The 23,660-nt window shown below is 41.2% G+C and overlaps 1 protein-coding gene across 3 annotated transcripts in view; it reads left to right on the forward strand.

The window, feature by feature from the left end:
- Positions 1-9,544: 9,544 nt before the first annotated feature.
- Positions 9,545-23,660, forward strand: part of LOC149254893 (isoamylase 2, chloroplastic-like) — a 542,818-nt gene continuing 528,702 nt past the window's right edge. The window contains exon 1 of one of the 3 annotated variants that reach the window (XM_089460267.1): positions 9,545-9,864. The gene's annotated coding sequence lies outside the window, so the exon portion shown is untranslated. The remainder of the gene's footprint in view (positions 9,865-23,660) is intronic. The other 2 variants (XR_016267196.1, XM_089460266.1) reach the window with 2 other exon arrangements.

Raw genomic sequence — 23,660 nt, forward strand, 5'->3', positions numbered from 1 at the left:
TTCAATGACAATCTCCAACTATTAAATTCAATGTTAGTGAATCAATTCAACCATAAGTTTAACAGTTGCATATTACTCCAAATGATGAGACTCGGTTCAATGCACAAGAATTATATTTTTACCTTTTATTTTTGTACTTTATTCCAACCTCTTTTAAGGAACTTAATAAGATCACTCGATTTAGAAATTCTACTTTGCATAAACAATTATCTGGCGCATGGGCTTTGTGATTAATGGATCGAGAATTCACATGCATCTTGGAAAAGTTAAAGTTTAAGCACTAACTCATTCATGCCATAATTATTGATCGTTGAGAACTTCTTAGAATCCATTAAACATTCTTCCGTTCTTCTACTAATACTCCTACATTGTTTGCCTGTTGAATCAATCAAACAATTATAAGGCTCTTTATTGGACTCCTAAGTAAAAAAAAGTATTCCAAAACTTAAAATATACTCAGTGCTTTGCACCAATGCTTTCTATTCCTAGCTTGTGGTGGCCATTTAAAATTGAGAGATAACATATGCATTGTTATTTAGCATGGAAGACATGCAATGACATATCATTTGGAGACCTTGTAGCAAGCCAAGCTCAATCACAACATTTATAATAAGGAATTTTATGTGAGAAAAAAACAACATTATATCCTTGGTAAGGAAACTATCTTACATATTAATCATAAATGCCTTTAGTTTCTCAATTCTTATCTAAAATTTAGGATTAAAGGCATTTAAGACAAGCTTCTTACATTTAACAAATTTATTTGGTCATTAAATTAAAAAGACTAGCTCAAATAAAGTGGTTGATCTCTTGAGAAGACCTCATGGCAAGAGTATTTTTTTTTGACAAATTCGACTGTTGTTTATATTTCAAAAAAGTTTAGGAGGCAAAACTCCAGAAATACAAGATTGGAGCTCGAAAGATGAGCTTGCAATTTAACTACATTACCACATTCTGCTATTTTACTGTATTTTCTAACATGAAGAAGACTGACACAAGAGTAAATTTTGACGAACTGGAAGAGGAGAAGACAAGCTTTACAAAACATCCTAATCTATATTTATATGACTGATCTGCCGCGCAGTAGATTCCTCTGGCTTGCTTTCCTGATCAACAATTTTGATGCTGGAGCAGCTGGCGCTTGGAGCATTGAGTTTCTCCATCATATATTTGAGGATATCCATGGATTCTTGAATATGAGCGCACACATTGGATAAGGCGTTGAATTGCTCCTGCAAGGAGGTAACACGATGAAGAAAAAGATTTAAATCCGCTTCATACTTTGCATTGATTATCTGAGTGGAGGATTCAATCTTTTCATTCAGGACTCGTTGATGCACCCTGATTTGTTCTAGTTCTTCCTGGAGATCCCGACAGTGAAGGCAATCCTCATTTCGAGCCATCTGAGGATCTTGAGAGCGATGCAGAAGATATGCTTGAAAAATACTGCGCCAAGGAGTGGCAGTTGCAAACGGAATGGGAGAATCTGAGCAGAAGGTCGGAGAACAGAGAAGGGTATAAAAATTAAGGATCAGGGAGCGGGGAAGGAACCAAAGGGAGCTTCCAAAGAAGCCTATTGGAGGAGCAGAATCGGTTGGATGGGAAGAGATAAGATCGGACCTTAACAGCACAAGCAGTTCTAAAATAAAAGGAAAAGGCAAGAGAGGGCGCAAAGCCAAACAGAAAACAAGAAGAGCAGCAGCGACTGGAAGATCCAACGAACGAAAACGAAGAGGGGAGAGAAAAATTACTGAAAGGCAACTGAGAGAGAACGCAATAGCGGAGGAGAACGCCCTGAAGGAGATGGAAGGTTGAAGACGGGGTGTCCATGCCTTTATAGCCAGCATGCTATAAGGAAGATAGGACAGAGTCACGCGGTGAGGGGAAGAGGCCTCACCGATTTCACTTGAGAAATCAAAAATCGATGTGAATGAGGAGTCAGAAGGTATGGGAGGCAAGATATTTGGCGGAAAAAAGATTACAATATCAGGATTGCAATAGATTTGGACAGGGTACGCCTTATAATTTCGGTCAGGGTCAGTCTCAAAAGATTTGTCATAAGTCATAAAGGTGATTAGGGGAGGTAATGAAAGGATTCTTTATTGTTGCAAAAAAATTTTCCTTTGGTTCTAGTACAAGCTTGACTGGCGAGTTTGTCTGCTTCTCGATTTAAGGTGCGGAGGACGTGGAAAATTTTTATCTCCCAGGTTTGGCTAATCATGGTTTGGCATCTGCTGATGAGTTTCTGTATGTGGATATTGGAGGCCTTTCTCTTACTATTCATGAGACTTATAATAATAGCACAGTCCCCAAAGATCCAAGCTTTCCTGATTCCATATATTTGAAGCTGGAGTAAGCTTTGGTAGAGAGCCAGGGCCTCTGCTCTGTTATTGGAAAGAGTTCCCAGTCCCCACTCAAAAGTGACAAGGGGGTTTCCTTTGGGCGTGTAGATAATTCCCCTTGCCCTTGCAGCTCCTGGATTTGGCTTGGAGGCACCATCAAAAAATAGGATATGAGTGTTGTTGTTGCCAAGCCATTCATTAAATTCATCCTGCTTTAATCTTATTTTCCAGTTATGACCGAGGGTGTTGAATGAGCTATTGTAGGTGATTGCTGGAGGGAGGATGTTGCCCTTGTCTATCAGATTCCTGATGAAGTCTCTCTCTTTGCAACAGAGGCTGGCCATATCGATTTTCTTTAAACTCTTGGCAGCTATGGTTTCTACTGCAAGGCTTTTAGCTTTACTACAAAGATGTCTGGTTAATGTCTCTTGATCCTTGAAAACCTTGCAGTTCCTTGCAATCCATATTTTCCATAAGAGAGCATATGGGAGGGCGTCCCATACCCTCTTGGCTATGCTATTTTTCTTATTTTTCCAAGGATAACTTTTCTTCCAGTTGCTTAAGGCTTCACCAATGGAATGATGTGAATTCTTAGTGAAAGTGTCAAAAGAAGCCATGCCTTTCCAGTAGGAGATGGCGGAGGGACACGAGATGAAGAGGTGCTGCATAGTCTCTTCAGCCTCATGACAATTTGGGCATCAGGAGGGGCCCATGATACCTTTCTTTTGCAGATTTTCTGAGGTGAGGGTCTTCCCTTTTAGGAGGGTCCACATAAAGAATTTAACTTTGGGGATGGCTTCAACTTTCCAGATTGCTTTCCAATATGTCCAAGGAGAAGTGGGGTGATACCTATTACACAAATAATTGTAGCCTGCCTGTATTGAGTAGCTAGATCCTGTAGGGTCCCATTGAAATCCGTCGATACCATTTTTGGATATAGGCGAAATGTTGTGGAGATGGGTCTGAAAGTTGTTGAAGGTCTCTTTGAGATTATCAGGGATGGGAGGGAAGCTCCAGCCCTTCCATGCCTGTGAATCTATATCCCATTGAGAAATTTGATTTAAACGATATAATCCTTTGCTTTGAAGATAGAGGATGGTTGGTTCCATACCTGGATAACTACTGATGGCTTTGTTTCCCATTATCTCATCACCTCCACCGCTGATTTTGTTGCCACCTATGGGGACCATTGAGACATTTTGTGCCATAAAGGATATGGCTTTTTTGCAGAGTTTCCAAATACTTGTGCTGCTCCTGACGGGTATTTCACTTGTTAGAAGTTGTTGCCTTGGGCTTTTGAGATATTTGGCCTCGATGACATTTTCCACCAAGTTTGTTGCTCCTCTAACAATCTCCAAACAATCTTGCCACCAAAAGCTAAGTTAGTGAGAATTGGAGATCTGATTCCAAGCCCGCCTTTTTCTTGGCTTTGGATAACTTGTTTCCAACTAACCAAGTTATATTTTTTCTTATCATTTTTTCCACCCTGCCATAAGAAATATCTAAGAATACTCTCCATTTTGTGATGAAAAGAGGTTGGCGCCTAAGCTAGGGATAACTGATATAAAGGGAGAAAAGAAAGGCCTGATTTGAGGAGAACCAATCGGCCTGCTAGGTTGAGCCAAGAGGATCCCCAATTGTGGACTTTCCTTTTCAATTTATCAATCAAAGTGTCCCATATTTCAGCTCTATCACGTCCCATGCTCACTGGCATTCCCAAATAACTAAAGTGGTCCCAATTTAACTTGCACGACACCCCAAAGATGTTGGATAGATTTTGGTATGTTTGAGCTGAAGCATTCCAACCGTAAATGAAGCTTTTGAGATGATTTATCATTCCTCCAGAGTATCTCATAAACTTGTCTAATAGGGTTTTGAATCTTCGGGCAATTATTGCAGACGCTTCTCCTATCAGCAGGGTATCATCTGCAAATTGGGAGTGATTAATGTTTTTAACTCCATCTTCAAATTTGATTCCGGTGATGAGGCCTGCCTGGCGCTTATGGTCGAGGATGCAACTGAAGGATTCAACCATTAAAATGAATAAGTAGGGAGAGAGAGGACAACCTTGCCTCAATCCTCTTGAAGATTGGAAAGCAGGGTCGGGCCTTCCATTGATAAGGGGGGCTATCCAAGGTCCAGAGATGCAAGTTCTTATGAGGTTGATGAAAGGAGAAGTGAAACCCATTTTTTGAAGGGTATCAAATAGAAAGGAGTGCCAGACCCTGTCAAAGGCATTTGCGAAGTCTAATTTCAGAATGAAGCCCTTTTCCTTCCTAGAGTGGCTTGAGTGGATGGCTTCCTGAATTAATAGGATGGAGTCGGAAATTTGTCTATTGATCATGAAGCCACCCTGATTTTCAGAAATAAGCCTTGGAAAGAGAGGCTTGAGTCGGGAGGCAAGGACTTTTGTGAAGATTTTATATGAAGAATTACAAAGGTCGGAAACAGGAAAAATTAGAGGGGCGGTTCTCTTTGGGGATGAGGACAAGATGGGTTGAGTTTGTGAAGCCTCCCATTTTGTTTTTCCTTTGTATCCATTAGTAGTTCTTGATGAGATACTTTTTGATGGTTTCCCAGTGCTTCCTATAGAAACAAATTGGGAAACCATCCGGTCCTGGAGCTTTGTCAGGCTGGAGGCCCCAGATGGCTCCCTTGATTTCTTCCTCCTTTATCTCTTCGGTCAATCTTCCATTTGCTTCAACTGTGATTTTATTTGGCATATGCTGTAAGAAGTCAGCATAATTCTCTTCTTCCCCTTTTTCAGATGGGAGCTCTTTAAAATGTGCTGAAGCCGCATTTTTTATAGCAGCTTGATCATTGTGCTGAGTACCTACGCTGTCTATGATAGTTGTTATGTTGTTTCTGATTTGCCTAACTATTGCTTGCTTGTGGAAGAAGGTTGTATTCCTGTCCCCACTTTTCAACCAAACCTGTCTTGATTTTATTCGCCATTTTTATTCCTCTTCTCTTCTGATATTGTATAGTTGACTGTAGAGATTCTCTTCTTGGCTTTTCCTTACCTGAAGGTACTCTTGGTTTTCCATTGCATGGTGTAAATCTTCAATTTTAGCTTTCACATCTAACTTCTTTGCTTCTGGTTCTTTATATTGAGATTTTGCCTAATTCTTGAGAGCATTCTTTACATTTCTTAGTTTGCTCTCCCATATGAAACTTGGTGAGCCTTCTACATGCTGGCGCCAAGTTTGCTGGATAAGATTTTTTGCAGCTGAGATGTCATTCCATAAAGGGTTGTATTTAAAGGGGATAGGACCTAGGGGGCAATGGGATTCAAGGGATAAGGCAGTGGGATAATGATCTGAAGCAGCAAAGGGAAGAATAGAAGCATGGACAGCTGCAAAAGTGGAGAGAAGAGACACATTTACCAATATTCGATCGAGCCTTTCCATGATGTTGCTTTTTCCTAGCCTGCGGTTGCTCCAAGTGAACTTATGATTCTTTGGAACAATATCTACAAGGTCTCCAAGCTGCATTACATTCTCCAGCTGATTTCTAAAAGGATCAGGAGTAAAGCTACCTCCTCGCTTTTCATTAGCATGCAGGATAAGATTGAAGTCTCCACCTAAAATTATATTGCCGTTCTCTTCCTCCGCTATGTTGTTGTTGAGGGAGTTCCAACAAGCTTCCTTGTCTCTATAATGATTCAGAACATAAACATTGTAGATGATTAGCTGATGACTGCTCATGTTGTTCTTCAGAGTAATCTTTGTCCAGTGATGTTCTACTATTTCTGCTATATTGTGTCATTTCTCTTGAAGCCAAAGTGTAGCGATTCCTCCTGAAGCCCCTCTGGAATCACACACACATCCTTTATAATGCTTATGCTTCTCAATAATTTTATTCATCTCTACCTGTCCCAGTTTTGTTTCTTGAAGTAAAACTATCTCTGGTCTTTCTTGGATTATAAGATCTTTTAAGGCATTTGTTTTGATGGGGTGCCCCAATCCCCTGCTGTTCCAAGAAAGCACTTTCATCATTTCAGTTGGGGGGTGCGGGGATTTGCTCTTCCTCCCTGGTATTTATTTACTGAATCCTTGTTTAGTTGCCCTTGTATATAGGATTCTATGGGGTTCTGAATACCCAATGCTACGTCTATTTGCGCATTTTCATCTCTGTGTTGCTTGTCAGATTTTCTTCCAGGCTTCTTTCGATTATCAAGGATGGATCCAAGCTCCTTAGAATTGCTTCTTGTGGTTCTGAGAGGGGGGGATCAGAAGGGAGGGAAGAGGAGATAGACAAGGGAAGGGGAGATTCAGAAGGGACAGATTGAATCACTGGAGAAGGGGGATCCTCAGGTTGAGATAGGACATGGAAGGGATTGGAGGAAGGAGAGGAGGAATGGGGATCAGGCCGGTGAAGAAGGGGAGGGAGGGAGGAAGAGGGGGGAGGAGATGGCGGAGTGGGATTGGGGGGGATGAGAGGTAGGGCCAGCCTCCTGGGATGGGATGGGGTTAGGGGTTGTCTTTTTTTTTTTTTTTTTTTTTAACTATTTCCCATTGTTCCTCTCGTGGAAAACTGTCTACATTAAGAAGTTTAGAGCAAAGATTTGCAAAGTGGCCATATTCGTGACATACCTTACACTTGAAGGGGATCCGTTCATAGTCAAGGTACTGAATGTGGGTCCAGTCGTCAACCTTTAGCTTGATGGCTTCTAGCAGGCCTTTCCCCAAATCAACTTCAACACAAATGCGGGCATAGGCCTGCATGTTGTCTTTAGGTTCGCTCCGATCAATATATTTCCCAACAACATTCCCTATAGCGCGCACTGATTCATCTCCCCAGCAATGTAGGGGGAGGTGTCGAAGATGGACCCAAACAGGCACAACACTAGGGATATCCAGCTCCGGATCAAAGTCTGGAGTCCACTTATTGAGGTACAGTCCTCTGGAGTCCATGAAATAAGGCCCATTACGGAAGATCAGGTCCTTATCATCCTTTGTTTCAAAATGGAAAGTAAAGTATCCTTTTCCACAAAATCTGATAGAGATTTTCCCTTGAGTTTTGTCTGACCAGTTCCTTTCCACCCACCTCTGCACTGTTTTTGGAGAGGGCCAGAGACCTGTAAATTGTCCAATAAGGCCTCTTTTAGCCAAGGCAAGGGCAACCATACGAGGTAAGGTTGGAGGCAGAGAAACTTCCTGCAACCCATCAAGCTTTTTCACAAACTTGGTAACTGAGGGATGATTTCGCTAAGGCGGAAGAGAACGAACTAGGTCAGAGAATGCTTGCTGGAATGCCTCCTCCGATGGCGCCTCCGGAGGGGCCATAACGAGGCCAAGAGCCGAATCAAGAACGCTAGTTCAGTCGAAGGCGGGAGCAGGCGCGCGCGCGTATCTTCTAGAGGAAAAGTTATCAGCCAATGATATATTCTAATATGCCAAGAGTATTTTTATCCTAGATCTAACATGTGTAATTTGTGAGGATTGGAAATTCTCATATGCTATAGATTCTTGTTTGGGTTAGTTATGGAGTCGATACAACTATGCATTATGGTCAGTCACACTCCTTTCCTTGACTTTATAGCTTATGGTGGTTTCATTTAAAAGTTGAATTTGTTGTTTGTTCTGGCCAGATCAACTCACTTTCTTACTATCAAGGAATCCTATTCTTTATCATGTTGAGGACATTTTTGGTGTGCATAATACTTTATCACACTTAAAAAGGTATGACTTTTGGTTTTCCATATCAAAAAATGTGGAAAATCACATCCTCAGATACTCACCTTGAAACTAAAGCAAAACTGTTGACAAGAAGGTTGACATGTACAAACCTTTGTTAGTTCCCTTTAGGAATTGGGAATCCATCTACATGTATTTCATCAATGGTCCACCAAATGACTCAATAGAAACATGATTTCATCTTTGTGGTAGCATGTAGATCTTTGTAATCATAACTTTTACATCATGTAGCAAAATTATTGATGACTTGAAAGCATTGTGAATAGAGCTTGAATTCATGTTGTTAACATCTACCGCTAATGGAACAAACAATAAGATCAATGCTTGCATATTTTGTAGCACGATTATAACATAGTGACTAATATAAGGCACTCTCCAAGATTTGGTTTAGAGTTTCAATCTCTTTCTCCTTATGAGCTTCTAGTCACTTTCCAACTCCATCCACATTTGAGCAATGGAAGGAGCAAGACTCTACATTTTCATGGTGATAAAGTTTCATTGCATTTAGACAAGTAATGTTTTAAAAATCAACAACATCACAAGTTCAAACCCAACTTAGGTTGACATCCATGTTGTTGTGAAGACCAACGATTAAAGTTGTATGAACTACCTCACTTGAAGAAATTTGTTCCAGTCACACATTTGGAGGCCACCATTCCATATTTACAACCTTCCCTTTCTAATGTTTAAACCAAATCCAATAAGTAACATCACATCATTAACTACTTGGCGAGTCGTAAAGGCACCTTGGCCATTTTAGCTAGATGGTTGTCCAAACAAGCATGTGAGCAACAATTTCCCCATTTCTAACATAAATAGGGCATAATTTCCTTGGAGAAATTAATGAGACTTAGTATAATAAACACATGTAAATATGTATTTGTCACAAAAAGTTATATGAGGTGATTGGGAGGTAGGAATGAAATTCCCCCCACCTAAATTCAATTCCCACAAATGACATGACAATTATTAATAATAAACTTATTTTCCTCATATAAAATATACAACTTATACATATATGAAAATTATATATATATATATATATATTTTCTCCATTTTTCAAAAAAATATATATCTATTTTATAGTTCATTCTTATTTGTTCTAAATAACTTAATCTAAATTAATCATAATACTAATTCTCGCTACTTAACTACATGGCACTTTTGAAAATGAGTTATAAATAGAAATTCCACTTTCAAATCACTAACATGACTCTAAAGTCAAATGCATCAATCACTATATCTTAAAATTAAATCACTAACATGACTCTAAAGTCAAATGCATCAATCACTATATCTTAAAATTACTTTTAAAACTATAAGTTTCATTGTGCTTCACTCTTTTTTCTTTGTCAAAATTTACAAGGGTTCCTCTCTTTTGCAGGCTTTCCTTTCCAATCTCTTTTTAGGGTTCCCTCTTGGCTTCTTGAGTTGGACTACTCATGGACATTGTATAAAAAATGAACATAGATATTGTCAAAAGAAACTGCCAAATTACCACCAAGCTAAACATGTTCCAGATTTTGCATGGGAAAGCTGGCGAAAAGAACCAACATAATTCTGCCAACACGGACCCTCGGCACCCATGGGATAAGCCTCACCTCACTGCTTCTCTGCTTACGTGGCAAACGGTCACACAACTGCTGTACTCAGTGATACAGTTGCAGTCGAAATCTCACTCATACCAACGAAAATATTCAAATAAAAATGATTTGACGGTCTCTTAGCCATTGCTCTGCAAATATTATCGGCGTTGTTATGATTTATCTCAATTTCTCGTCATCCGGAGCAGATTTCCTATTCTTCATCGATATTCTTAGCAGGTATGGCATTTTCTTCTACCGCCCGATCTGATTTCTTTGCTACGAGATTACCAACCCTAGCTTGTTAGACCGTAGATGAATTTTAAATTCTACTTCTGTTATATTTTTCAGGATGGTATATTCTTACCTTCTTTTTCATGTTTAATCTCGAGCTCAATTTTTGCTGCAAGCCAGAGAGTTTTGTTGTGCAGAGTTTTATTTTATTTTTGCGTTTTTCTTAAAACTTTGATCCCTAGGTAAATTTATCGGGTTAGAATCTGGGCATCTATCGAAGCTGCTATTTGGGTTAGACAAGCACGCAGGTTTTAACTGTCCCGTCGCCTCGAATATGTAAAATTTGTACCTGTCCCTCAAATATCATGCATGGCAACGAGAATTAAGCGGAGTTGCAACAATTGTGTAGAACAATAACTGCAACCAGAAAATGTCGGCAAAAATTAGGAATCTCTTTTTATTTTGGCTCCCATTAACTGGCGAATTTGGTAATACTGAAATTAAGTATATGCCATGGAAAAACAGGTGCACATCATTTTGAAGCTTCACAGAAAGGGCCGAAGCAATCTGTCGCATAGGCTATCTTTAGCCATCTTTAGCCTGGTGGACGTTAAAATAATTTTTTTTTTCACTTCCAATTTAAAGTTGTAAATTTTTTTCAGTAATACGAACTCGTTGCAGCAAAATATGGGATCCTTTTGAGGGGTTGGGGGTGATTTTGACGAGTTTCCTGGGTAACTAGGACTTCTATGAGTAACACTGTTATCGGACAGACTGATGATAAAACAATTGCAAGAGGCCAATAATGATCTCCCAGGCCACTGTATATACGCGAGTGCCTAATAAGCAAGGAGTGACGTTTGAGATCTGAGCTTTGCTAGCTTAAAACCATGATCAACAACTTCCAGCTGTCCTGCGAATGCCCTGCCATTAACGTGTGCTTATGGTGGGTGTTCAATCTGCATCATAAACGTATTTTTTCTACTTATTGGCCATCCAATATCTTGAACACCCATTTTACAAAACACACCTTTAGTTTCAAAACCCCGATGCAACAAAAACAACACAAAGAGGATTTCTTTCGCTGAATGAGAGCAATCGAGCAATCGAGCTAGACAGGAATGTCTTCCTGCAAAATACACCAAGAAAAGCAACTTCCCATGTTTTTCAAAGGTTTTTTTATAGGAACACGTCCATCACCGGGAGCTAAAATCTTATACACTTCAGGTGTGAGAAGCTAGCTCATTTGGTGAGATTTAAAGCTCAATCTCTCCACCAACATACCTCACTACAAGTTTAGCAAAATATGATGTACAAATTCTTGAAGATGGGATAATCACCTCATATCAATAATATGAGCACAAAAATGGAAGGCAAAGAGCCAAGACAAAACAAAACAAGAAAGTGAACAAGGTGTCACAAAAGATGTGCTAAATTGTACATTGCTTTATACTTGTGAAATTAGTTACGTCCCAAACCACTCCCCTGAATCTGCTTGTTGGACACATGGGGTATGTTGGTCTAGTGTGTTTGACACGTGTCATTTATATGGGTAAGACACATGTGTCAGATATGCGGGGCATTAAATCAAGGCTTTGCAATGGAAATTTAGGGTTTCAAATATTTTGTAAGGTGCATTTGAGTTGGGAAATCATACACCATTTGAGCAGGGAGGCAAAAACTATGTGGAGTCAACTTATCTCGTCCAAGATAGTGTAATCTTCACATGTGGCCATGACCATCTCGTATTGTGCTATAAATGCATTTTGTTAGGCATTAATTATGGCTAAGGCCATCATTTATTGTCCTACTAGGTTATGGTTACATTTGACCCAATCAACTTTGATATGTAGGTTCAATAAGCCTCTTGGGCAGTGTTAGCTCTGCTACATACTTCGAGATTTGAGGGTCCAATACAGGTCTGGCCGTGTTGTTTGTGCTTAAAGAAGGTTTGCATCAGTCTTCCTTCGCATTCTCCTTCACTCCGCTATACTGTCATAACCCTGCGACCTCTGTTTTACCTCTAAAACCCTGTAAACCCATTTTCCCTCAGGTTCCCGGGCGCGGAGTTTAAACCATCATATAATTGTAATCACATGACCGTGCGCCTTCACAAGTTCTTTCCCCGTCACATCTGACGAAAACCTGTGCGATTAAACCCCCGCCGTCCGATCATCTTCACCGTGATCGGACGGCGTCTGCTCTTCCCGCGCCCACAAATTGACCGCACGATAGCCCGCGATCAAGAGTGGTTTTCGTTTGTCCCCGCCGCCACGCATCACAATTGCAATGGAATCGCGCACCTTTGTACGATTACCACCTTGTGCCCCGAGGCGGTGCGATAAATATCGCTCACCGTCGAAACCGTCCTCCTCGCTCATTAACCCTCGTGCATTTGCGACGCTCGATGACCGTTGGATCTGTCTGCCCGAAGATCCAATGGCCTCCGTCCACCCTACTTCCATACCTCCCGGTACTCCTTGCCAAGCCGTATCCGTCGTCCATCTGTTGAATCCAACGGCCAAATTTGTTCCTCCATCTAGTTTGTCAATCTACTGTGTAGTCCATGTCCTTGACTTATCCCATTCACCCGAAGGACGAAGGTGACCAGTTACTAGTGCACGGCCCATTTGCTCCTCAACAACTGCTTTCAAGAGACAGGATGGCCGAGAACGAGAAGGACGAGCCTCGAGCAGTTAAATGCATTTAACAGTTATGAAAGTTCATCCATATGACACTACACTTGCTCGAGAAGTACAGTAGAGTACCTGAGAAAATCAGATTTGTTCACTACAGCCAGCAATTGCACTCAGAAGCTCCATCAAGCAGTTAAAGCGGTTGGTGGTCAATTATGACCCCTCCATTCCTAAACCGACCAAGTGCCTTTGTAATGAGATCCTATATATACCCAGAAACTAGATGTAATCAAGGTTGATGGTTGTTGTTTTGATGTAAGGTTCAACTTTTGGAGACTGTAACTGCTTTGATACTTGCAGCGTCTCGTCTTCATTTTCAGCTAATACAAGCTTCTTTTGCTGTTAATTGCTCACTTTCCATCTCTTTTCTGTTTTAGGCTGTGCTTGATATGCATTCTTCATGAACTCTTGATGTTTAACATTAGAGGAGCTGTCATCCTACCTCTGTGTCTAAATCTTGCATGTATCAGTGAATGTGTTGATCAGGTTTCTTTTCACTTAGTGACAGAGAGCTGTCATCCTGTCTGTGCACTAGGTAATTAGATTTGCAGACCTCTTTACTGGTTGCAGCCGGCCATCACAAGGTCTTGTGCATTTGCTGGTGTGGTCAGTATTCTCCATATTCACCCAATCTTTAAACTGTGAGTAATTGGTGGTCTAAAGCCTTGTAGTCTGGGGGTGTTCACGCATGTCTGGAGTTAAGCATGGTAGAAGTGGTTATCTGGCTTGAACAAGTATCATTCCTTCCATTGATCCATTTCCAACATTAAATTGAGTTTGTAATGTTCCCGAGCATCTCCGAGCTACAACCTAGGAGAGTTTCTTGGGGTGATAACATTGATTGGCGCCGTTGCCGGGGATCGAAGATTGAAGCTCAGCTTCCCTGGGAAAATGACACAGTTCCATGCTTTGATGATAGATAAAGTCTGGACACATTTCTAGTTGTAATCATCTATCTGGCGACTCTACTGGAGAACCTACCTGGTGGCGACTCCACATTTCAGTTCTGGCTCAGTTTGTGAGGCATACCCGGAGAAATCCTCAGAAATCACCAGCTGACCCAGTGCCTGACCCTGAGAAGATTGCTAAGTAGAAGAAAACATCACAGAAAGGAGCATCAGGATCAGGTAAGCCCAAGAAATCTTATGTGTCTCTGCAGGAGAAAATTATAGTTGAAAATGTACATTTTGAAGATATAGAGCCTAGTATTGTTAGTGAACTACCCTCAGAGATTCATAAAGCTCCTTGTTCGTTTAGTTCCCCTTTGGATCTCAGTCCAAAGAAAGCCTCCCATACAGTCCATCATATTCCTTTGTGTCTGTCATCTATTTCATTACTTCCCACCATTCAATCTGCCAGTATCCTTCCATCTATCTCAGTCATGGCAGGCCAACAAGCTCCCACAAAGATGGAAAGAATCATAGCTGCTAGGTATGGACTCCTGGTCTTGCCTGTTCCTTTGAACACCATGCCTGCAGGTGAATATCAGAAATATATGCCCAAATTCAACGGTACATAGGGGGTAACAACTGAAGAACACTTTGAATCTTTTTATAGTTATGCTGATAACTTAGATATCAGTGAAGATGATGTATGGATGAGAGTGTTTGTCCAGAACCTCGATGGAGAGGCCAGAAAGTGGTTCAGAGAATTGCCCCATAGGTCCATCGCAGACATTGAAGCATTGGATGATGCATTCCTCAAGCAATGGGGGGATAGGAAAGATCTGCTCTATTACCATACAGAGTTTGGAAACTTAAAGAGGGAAAATGTGGAATCATTGCCTGATTTTAATAAAATATTTAACCGTATGTATAGTAAGATACCAGCTGAAGTAAAGCCTACCCCCACCTCTGCCAAACTCACTTATGCCAATGCTTTTGACTCTGATTTTTGCATGCTTTTGAGAGAAAGAAGATGTGCTACTCTAGCTGTTATGCAAGATGCAGCATTAGAGGTGGAATCAAATATCATGGCTGCAGAAAAGCTTAAAACACATGCTGATAGAAGATGCAGAGAGGTGAGGCTTTTTCTTCCTCTGCTTCATCTTCAGAACCCAAATTAGATAAGATGACTAAAATGATAGAGTCATTGGCTGCTGAGATATCCAAGCTGAAGGTTGAGCAGAACTTAGGACAAACAAGGCTTCCAAACACATTTGCTCCAAGAAATCCAAATCCATTCAGAAGAGCAAATGAGCAATTGCAAATCATTCAAAGAGGTAAAGAAGCAAATGAAGAACAAAGAGTTAAGGCTCCTTTCCAAAATGTAGTCATGGAGGAGGAGCAGTTTGAAGAGGAGGGTGAAATCCGTTGCATGGAAGACAAAGGCAGTGCTGCCTTTTTGACATTGGCTGCATGTGAAGAATCATTGCTGCAGGACCAAATCAGTCAAGAGTGGGACAGAGGGGCTGTTCTGCAAACTGATGAGCAACAAAGATACAATCTAAGGTCAAAAGCAAACAATGTCAAGGAAAATCCTGTCCAAAGAGCTGCTGTCCAAACAGAGCAAAAGAATATCAGACAGAAGAAGCCTGCAGCCGATCCAGTCATCCTCAAAGCACCAACTCAAGAGGTAAGAGGTCCTGATAAGTCCCCTTCCCCTTTCAGTTTTGAGTCAGAAGTCCAGAAGTTAAAAATATCTGTGCCTCTGATAGAACTTGTAAAGAGTGAAGTTTTTAGAAAGCCTATCCTTGAGGCTCTTGAGCTGAAAGCCTCACAAACCTCCACTGACTATGTCAATTTGCAAGATGACAAGCCTGCAGTTGTGCTTAGCCCTATGATCGAACCTGCTGATAATAATTCCCCATCATTTTATGTCTCCTTGACCATTCATGACAAAATCCTCCACAATTGCCTGCTAGACACAGGGGCCAGCCACAATTTGATGCCTAAAGCTATCATGGAAGAGTTAGGCCTTGATATCACTAGACCTTATCATGACTTATTCTCATTTGATTCAAGAAAGGTAAAATGCCTAGGATTAATCAAAGACCTGGCCATTACCCTCACTCAGCTGCCCATGAAGAGCATGATTATGGATATTGTGGTAGCAGATGTCCCTCCCAAGTTTGGTATGCTGTTGTCAAGAGGGTGGATTAAGAGATTAGGTGGGACATTACAGAATGACTTATCTTATGCCACCGTCCTTGTCTTTGGAGGGGAGAGCAGGAGATTGTACAGAGAAGCACAACTGGCCTACATCATTAGTGATGAGAAGAACCCTTCTAATCATCCCATATATGCCGTGGACACTGATTTTGGAGCTTGTATCCTCCAAATTGAAGAATCCCAGAAGGCCTCAATGCAGATCAAGAAACCAACAAATCAGGTCGAGGGAGAGCAAGGAGGTCTGGTTTGGGAGATGTTCTTTGATGGAGCATGTTCTAGGGAGACCGCAGGAGCAGGGGTGGTGCTGATATCTCCAGAACAGGAAAGCACACATCTGTCTTTTAAGCTGGCTTTTCAAGTCACCAACAATATAGCAGAATATGAGGCTCTGATATTGGGCCTTAACGTAGCCAAAGATAGGGGATTCAGGAACATAAAGGTGTTTGGAGATGCTGATCTTATCATTCAGCAAGTGAATAAAACATTCCAAGCAAAGCACCCAAGGCTGAAAGCATACAGAGATGAGGTATGGAGACTCAAAGATTCTTTTGACAGTTTTTGTATCTCATATACCCCTAGAACCAAAAATCAGCTTGCTGATTCCCTTGCTGTGTCTGCGAGCATGTTTATTCCTCCGATGCCTCCCATACTAGTTTATGAGGTTTTGATGAAATATAGGCCATCCTTGCCTGATAATGTCCAACATTGGAAAGTTTTTGAGGATGATGATGAAGTGAATAGGTTTCTGCAAGTCATTGATGAATTCTTCGAAATGCAAATTGACCAAGAGAATGAAGCCTTGGAAGAAAGTCCTCAATCCCAACTTAGAAACAAAATTGGCAAAGATAGCATTGTCCAACTGCCTTGTAATCATATACCTAAGGGTCTAGTTCCTTTAGAGACGCTGTTTGACCAAAATGATGTGCCTTATAAGGCTGCCCAAAAAGAAGACCAATTTGCAGTCTGTAAGCATAATATAGGGAGTCCAGATCAGCCCAGATACATAAATCTGTCCACTCATCTATCTGCCGTCCAAAGTGCTGAATACTGCAATTTAATGAAGCAATTCGCTGATGTCTTTGCCTGAGAATATAGTGACTTGAAAACATATGACATGAAAATCATCCAGCATAAAATCCCTTTAGATAAAGACACCATCCCTTTCAAGCAGAAGCTGAGACCAATAAATCCTTTGCTCCTCCCTTTGATTGAAAAAGAAATAAAAAAGTTACTGGCTGCCAAAATCATAGTCCCTCTCAGATACTCAAAATGGGTAGCCAACTTAGTGGTAGTGAGGAAGAAAAATGGAGAAATCAGGCTCTATGTTGATTTCAGAAACTTAAACAAATGCTCTAAAAAAGACAACTATCCTCTGCCCAAAATGGAGCATTTGTTGCAGAAAGTCTTAGGAGCCAAAGTGATGTCTTTCCTGGATGGATTTTTAGGGTTTAACCAAGTTGCTGTACATCCAGATGACCAAGAGAAGACTGCATTCACCACTCCTTGAGGCACTTTTGCGTGTTCCAAGATGCCTTTTGGGTTGATGAATGCTAGAGACATCTTTCAGAGAGCTATGGATATAGCATTTGTGGGAGAGAAGGATAAGTTTGTCCTTGTCTACCTTGATGATATAACAGTATACTCCAGTAGCCGTTATGACCATTTGCAGCATTTGAAGAAAGTGTTCCTTAAGTGCAGAAGGTTTGGGATTTCAGTAAATCCTAAAAAGTCACAGTTTGCTTTGGAAGAAGGCAAATTGTTAGGACATGTTGTTTCTGCTGTAGGTGTCAAAATTGACCCAGAAAGAGTAAGAGCAATACAGACCTTGTCTGTCCCGAGATCAAAGAAAGACATCTAGTCCTTTCTGGGCAAAATAAATTGTAAGGAGGTTTATCCCAAATTTTGCAGAACTTGTAAAGCACATTACCTCCATGTTGAGAAAGGGGTCGGAGAAAAAATGGATTGATGTAGCAAGAAGATCCTTTGAGTCCATTAAGAAAGCTATTATGGAAGCTCCTACTTTAAGAAGTCCAGATTACAGCCAGGAGTTCCATATATTTTCATTTGCCTCTGAAGACACCCTTGCAGCAGTTTTATTGCAAGCAGATGAAGAAGGCTTAGAGCATCCAGTGGCATTTTTCAACAAAACCTTAAGGGATGCTGAGTTGAGGTATGACATAATTGAAAAACATGCATATGCTCTTATCAAATCTTTGAAAGCTTTCAGAGTTTATATTATGCATTCCAAGATAATTGCATATGTACCCTCTGCTTCAATAAAAGATGTCTTAACACAGCCTGATGCTGATGGAAGAAGGGCTAAATGGATTGCAAAGTTAATTGAATTTAATATAGAATTGAAACCCACCAAGCTTGTCAGAGGTCAGGGCCTTGCCAAATTATTGGCTGAAGAGAATTGCAAAACATTGGACATAAATCTCATGGGCACAATTTCAGAGAATGGTCAAACGAAAGAAGAAGAAGCAGCTGAACCAGAAAAAAATCAGTCATTGGCAGAAAATCTAGCTTCTTGTGATTGGTACTCTGCAATAGCTCAATTCTTGCTGAAGCTAGAAACCCCTACAGGTCTTAGTGCAAGACAAGCTAGAACTGTTAAGCTCAGGGCAGCAAAATATTGCATTCATGAAAATCTGCTCTACTAGAGAGACCCCTCTGGAATCCTGTTGAGGTGTCTGGACAAAGAACAATCCATTGAAGTCATGCAGCAATTTCATTCCAGCATGTGTGGAGGGCATCATTATTGGAAAACTACAGCCCACAAAATCCTTAGAGCTGGGTATTATTGGCCTACTTTGTTTGCTGATGTCTTCTCATTTGTTAAATCATGTGACAGGTGCCAAAGATTTGAAGGGAAACAACAATTGAAGTCCCTGCCCTTAAAACCAATACATGCAAATGGCCCTTTTCAACAGTGGGGCTTGGATTTCATTGGAGAGATCAATCCACATTCCAGTGGCCAACACAGATGGATCTTAGTTGCCACTGATTACTTCACTAAATGGATTGAGGCCATCCCTACCAGAAAAGCTGATCATCATGTGGTCATGAGGTTTTTGACAGAGCATATCTTCACCAGATTTGGTTGTCCACATAAATTAGTCACAGACAATGCAACAACCTTCAGGGCAAAGGAATTGGTGGACATGTGTGACTCAATGGGCATTAAGCCGGTTCATTCCACCTCATATTACCCTCAAGGCAATGGTCTAGCAGAATCTTCAAACAAAAGCCTAATAAGGATAATCAAAAAGCTGTTGGAAGACAATAAAAAGAACTGGGATTCTAAGCTCAAATATGCACTGTGGGCTGATAGAGTAACCACCAAGAAATCCACAGGGAATTCTCCATTCAAGTTGGTATATGGCACTGAGGCTGTGTTTTCAATTCAGTTAACTCTCCCTGTGGCAAAGTTCCTACAAGAAGAGCAGAATGAGGAAGAAGATATGGCAAAAAGGATCACTGATTTAGCAGAAGTACACCAAATCAGAGACTAGCTGGTTGAAAAGTCTGCAACACACCAGAAGAAGATCAAGGATGCTTTTGACAGGAGGGCCAAAATAGATAATTTTCAAGTTGGAGACTTGGGCCTTAAGTGGGATGCACTGAAAGAGAGGAAAGGCAACCATGGGAAGTTTGATGCCTTCTGGATAGGGCCTTTTATTATTTCTCAGATCCAAGGGAACAATACTTTCATACTGCAAAGTATGGGAGGAGAAGCAGTTTTTGATGGCCCAGTTAATGGGCGTTTTCTGAAAATTTATGTTGCTTAAGGTCTTTGGGCCTTAAGATTGTAAATATGTTATCAGTTTTTAGTATAGGCTCAGTTAGACTCCATGCCCAATGGAACCCTAGGAAATTTTGCTATTTTGTTTTCACAGGAAAGGCATTGATCTGCAAGTTCTTGAAACCTCACAGAGAGGATCTCATCCCCAGAAGGAGCTAGTGTTAGCTCTACTACATACTTCGAGATTTGAGGGTCAAATACAGGTCTGGCCGTGTTGTTTGTGCTTAAAGAGGGTTTGCATCAGTCATCCTTCGCATTCTCCTTCACTCCGCTATACTCTCATAACCTTGCGACCTCCGTTTTACCTCTAAAACCCTGTACACCCATTTTCCCTCAGGTCCTCGGGTGTGGAGTTTAAACCATCATATAACGATAATCACATGACCGTGCGCCTTCACAACTTCTTTCCTCGTCACATCTGACGAAAACCTGTGCGATTAAACCCCCGTCGTCCAATCATCTTCGCCGCGATTGGATGGCGTCCGCTCTTCCCGCGCCCGCAAACCGATCGCACTATAGCCCGCGATCAAGAGTGGTTTTTGTTTGTCCCCGCCGCCACGTGTCACAGTCCTAATGGAATCGCACACCTTTGTACGATTACTACCTTGTGCCCCGAGGCGGTGCGATAAATACCGCTCACCGTCAAAACCATCCTCCCCGCTCGTTAACCCCCGTGCATCTGCGACACCCGATGACTGTTGGATCTGTCCGCCTGAAGATCCAATGGCCTCCGTCCACCCTACTTCCATACCTCCTGGTATTCCTTGCCAAGCCGTATCCGCCGTCCATCTGTTGAATCCAACGGCCAAATTTGTTCCTCCATCCAGTTTGTCAATCTGCTGTGTAGTCCACGTCCTTGACTTATCCCATGCACCCGAAGGACGAAGGTGACCAGTTACTAGTGCACGACGCATTTGCTCCTCAACAACTGCTTTCAAGAGACAGGATGGCCGAGAACGAGAAGGATGAGCCTCGAGCAGTTAAATGCATTTAACAGTTATGAAAGTTCATCCATACGACACTACACCTGCTTGAGAAGTACAACAGAGCACCTGAGAAAATCGGATTTGTTCACTACAGCCAGCAATTGCACTCAGAAGCTCCATCAGGCAGTTAAAGTGGTTGGTGGTCAATTATGACCCCTCCATTCCTAAACCGGCCAAGTGCCTTTGTAATGAGAACCTATATATACCCAGAAACTAGATGTAATCAAGGTTGATGGTTGTTGTTTTGATGTAAGGTTCAACTTTTGGAGACTGTAACTGCTTTGATACTATTAGAATATATCTCTATTTAGTAATGCTCAGTCTTTTTGATGTTTCTATTCTTATTCTTTTAGCAGTTTCTTAGATGAAACTGTTTGTTCGATATTCTACATAGAAACCTGATGTTTCTATTCTTGTAAATATCTTTGTATTATCATTGAGCTGTTTGCTCCATGTAAATTAATTCATTGAACATTCTTTTATGGTATCAGAGCAAGGTTAAGAGATTCTTCTTGAACAGTAACTCTCTTTGCATCGTAATCTCTTGAGTCCTTTCTAAGGTCGAGCCCTCTGTAAGCCAGGCAGCCTTCACTGAGTCTTAGCCTCGGCTTTGCTCGCTGTGATAAAAGCTTACAGTCGTCCATCTCGATACAGAAATGGATTCTTCTCTTGCATGATCATTTTATTAAAGAAATAACTTTGTGGCGGTGACTGTTTTCGTGGAAGCGAGATTTTTGTTTTGCTGGTCAGTTCTGCTTGGAATAACGGATCCGGCTATCTTCTTCTTCACCTGGCGGCTACTCGACCACACCGTGGAATTTCTCAGCATTTGTGATCCAGGTGTTCTACTTTCAAAACTCATTTGTTTGTTTGAAAAATCGGAGTTGTGTTTTGAAAATTGATCTGCGAGCATCGGTCAAATTTTACCCGTGTTCTAGTATCCAAGAAATCAAATAAATAGAGCATCCCGTGACATTCAGTTAAAACCCGTGGCTCTATTCATTATATATCACGCATCCTGGTTATTTTGCAAGCGCCCGTGGATTTCTAAGTCAAAACACGTGAATCTGAAGCCCGTGGAGTTATAAAGTCAAAACCCGTGGTTCATTAACCTTTTTTTTTTTTTGCAATCGCTGTATCTTGCAAACTCTGTTATATAACCCGTGGTTCTATAGCTCTGTCATACGCCCGTGGTTTTCTGAAAACTCTGATACGTAACCCGTGGTTTATTATATATACGCCCGTGGATTATTGTATACGCCCGTGGTTTATTGGATATACGCCCGTGATTTATTACGCCTGTGTTTTATTTGTATACGCCCGTATATAATCACCCGTGGCAATTATTTGTTGAAATCCCGTGGTTCATATATCAATTTTGATAACCCGTGGCACGCTGAGTCATTTCCAGTTGAGACGTGAAGGCTTGATAGCTCACGTGGGTCATCCGTGGTCTTTGCCGGCATTTGTTTTTCGTGGTTTTGGTTGACGGCATTTTTATCAGCAGATTTTTATTCCTTCAAAGGTCACAAACTCCAACTTTCTGGGTTATTAAAAGACTGTTATAAAGTTCTGGACCTGTGCCTTGTCTCCTGGGCAGCGTGTTTCTCAAACAAGTGCTGGAATATTGCTCCAAGTGCTGGAATATTCCAAGTGGACTGAACGTTGTGTATGAGCCTATTTTTGTTGGCTGCCACTAAATATCAGCAGGATTATCATTGATTTAGACTGGCGAGATATCTTTGCTGAGTAAATTTTTTTTAGCAGGACAAAGTTGGTCTTTGCTGGGTAACATTGTTTTTAGCAGGACAAAATCTGTTCTCTAATTAACATCAAGATAAACAGTCAGCTACATTGTTCTTGTGTGTCATACTTTTGTATTCTCTTTGTGAAAATGGCCACCCTTACCAATCTGATGTTAGAAGGAAATCAACGGTTTAATGGCAGCAACTATAACATCTGGAAACAAAGACTGCTGACCATTTTTGAGTACAGGCGTCTTGATCAACTCATTTTGGGCAAAGAGCTTCGTCCAGGTACAGCCGGGACCGATCAAGATAAATTTGATGATCGAAATCGAGAGGCTGTTATGCTTCTCAAGCTCTCTGTCGCTGATGATCAGTTACCACAGATCCCTTCTGGCAAGACAGCTGCTGAAATCTGGGAACAATTGAAAGAATTACATGAGACATCTGATAAAAGCAGAGCTTTTTTTCTTAAAAATCAGTTGTTCTCCATCATGATGGATGAACATATGTCTTTACAGGAACATCTCAACAAAATTAAAGACATTCGAGATCAGCTCGATGCCATTGGTCGGACCATGGAGGAAGAAGATATGGTAGTCATTACTCTGAAGAGTCTACCAAAATCTTATGAACACTTCATTGAAACACTCAACATTACAACCACAAATGTTGATCTGAAGTTTTCAGATTTATGTACCAAACTTCTACAGCAAGATAGGTGGAAACAGCAGTTTGGTAGTGGTACTTCATCAGTGCCCTTGGAAAATGCATTTGCTGCAAAATATCAGTCCTCTCAGTCTTTTCAGCAGAGAGGATCATCTCAGTCTTTTGATCCTAACAGGAAGAAAAGTGTACAGTGTAATTACTGTCACAAGTTCGGTCACATGAAGAAAGACTGCAGGCAGAGGATTGCTGCTGAACAAAAGAAACAGGGAGGGTCCCATCAGACAGCGAATGTTGCAGAACATTCTGAGCAGACAGATTCTGCCTTTTACGCCTTTATGGCTAAAAGGTCTTCAGAACATGTTCCTTCCTCTGCATGGTACATTGATTCTGGTGCATCACGCCACTTCTCTCACAGGCGTGATTGGTTTATTGACTTTTCACCTTTCAGTGATTCAGTTGTATTTGGTGGAGGTGAAAAGTACACTGTTGCTGGCAGGGGTACAGTTCAAATTCAGTCTGGTGGACGCACGCTTATATTTCTAAATGTATACTATGTTCCTGGTATGGAGATTAATCTCCTCTCTGTCAGTCAGATTATGAGGAATTCTCCTCAGCTTGATGTTGTGTTCAGTGCACACAAGTGTTCCATCATTGACAGGGAAACCAGTCTGACAGTTGCTACTGGCCTCGAGGACCATGGTCTATACAGGCTACTTGACACCGGTGACTTTCCAGAAGTAGCACTAGCAGCTCGTGCCTCTCCCATCAGTACTCTATGGCATCAGCGATAT

Source organism: Pinus tabuliformis, chromosome 7 (assembly GCF_031772625.1).
Source record: "Pinus tabuliformis cultivar Carrire ecotype Pingquan chromosome 7, CPIR1, whole genome shotgun sequence".
NCBI lineage: Eukaryota > Viridiplantae > Streptophyta > Pinopsida > Pinales > Pinaceae > Pinus > Pinus tabuliformis.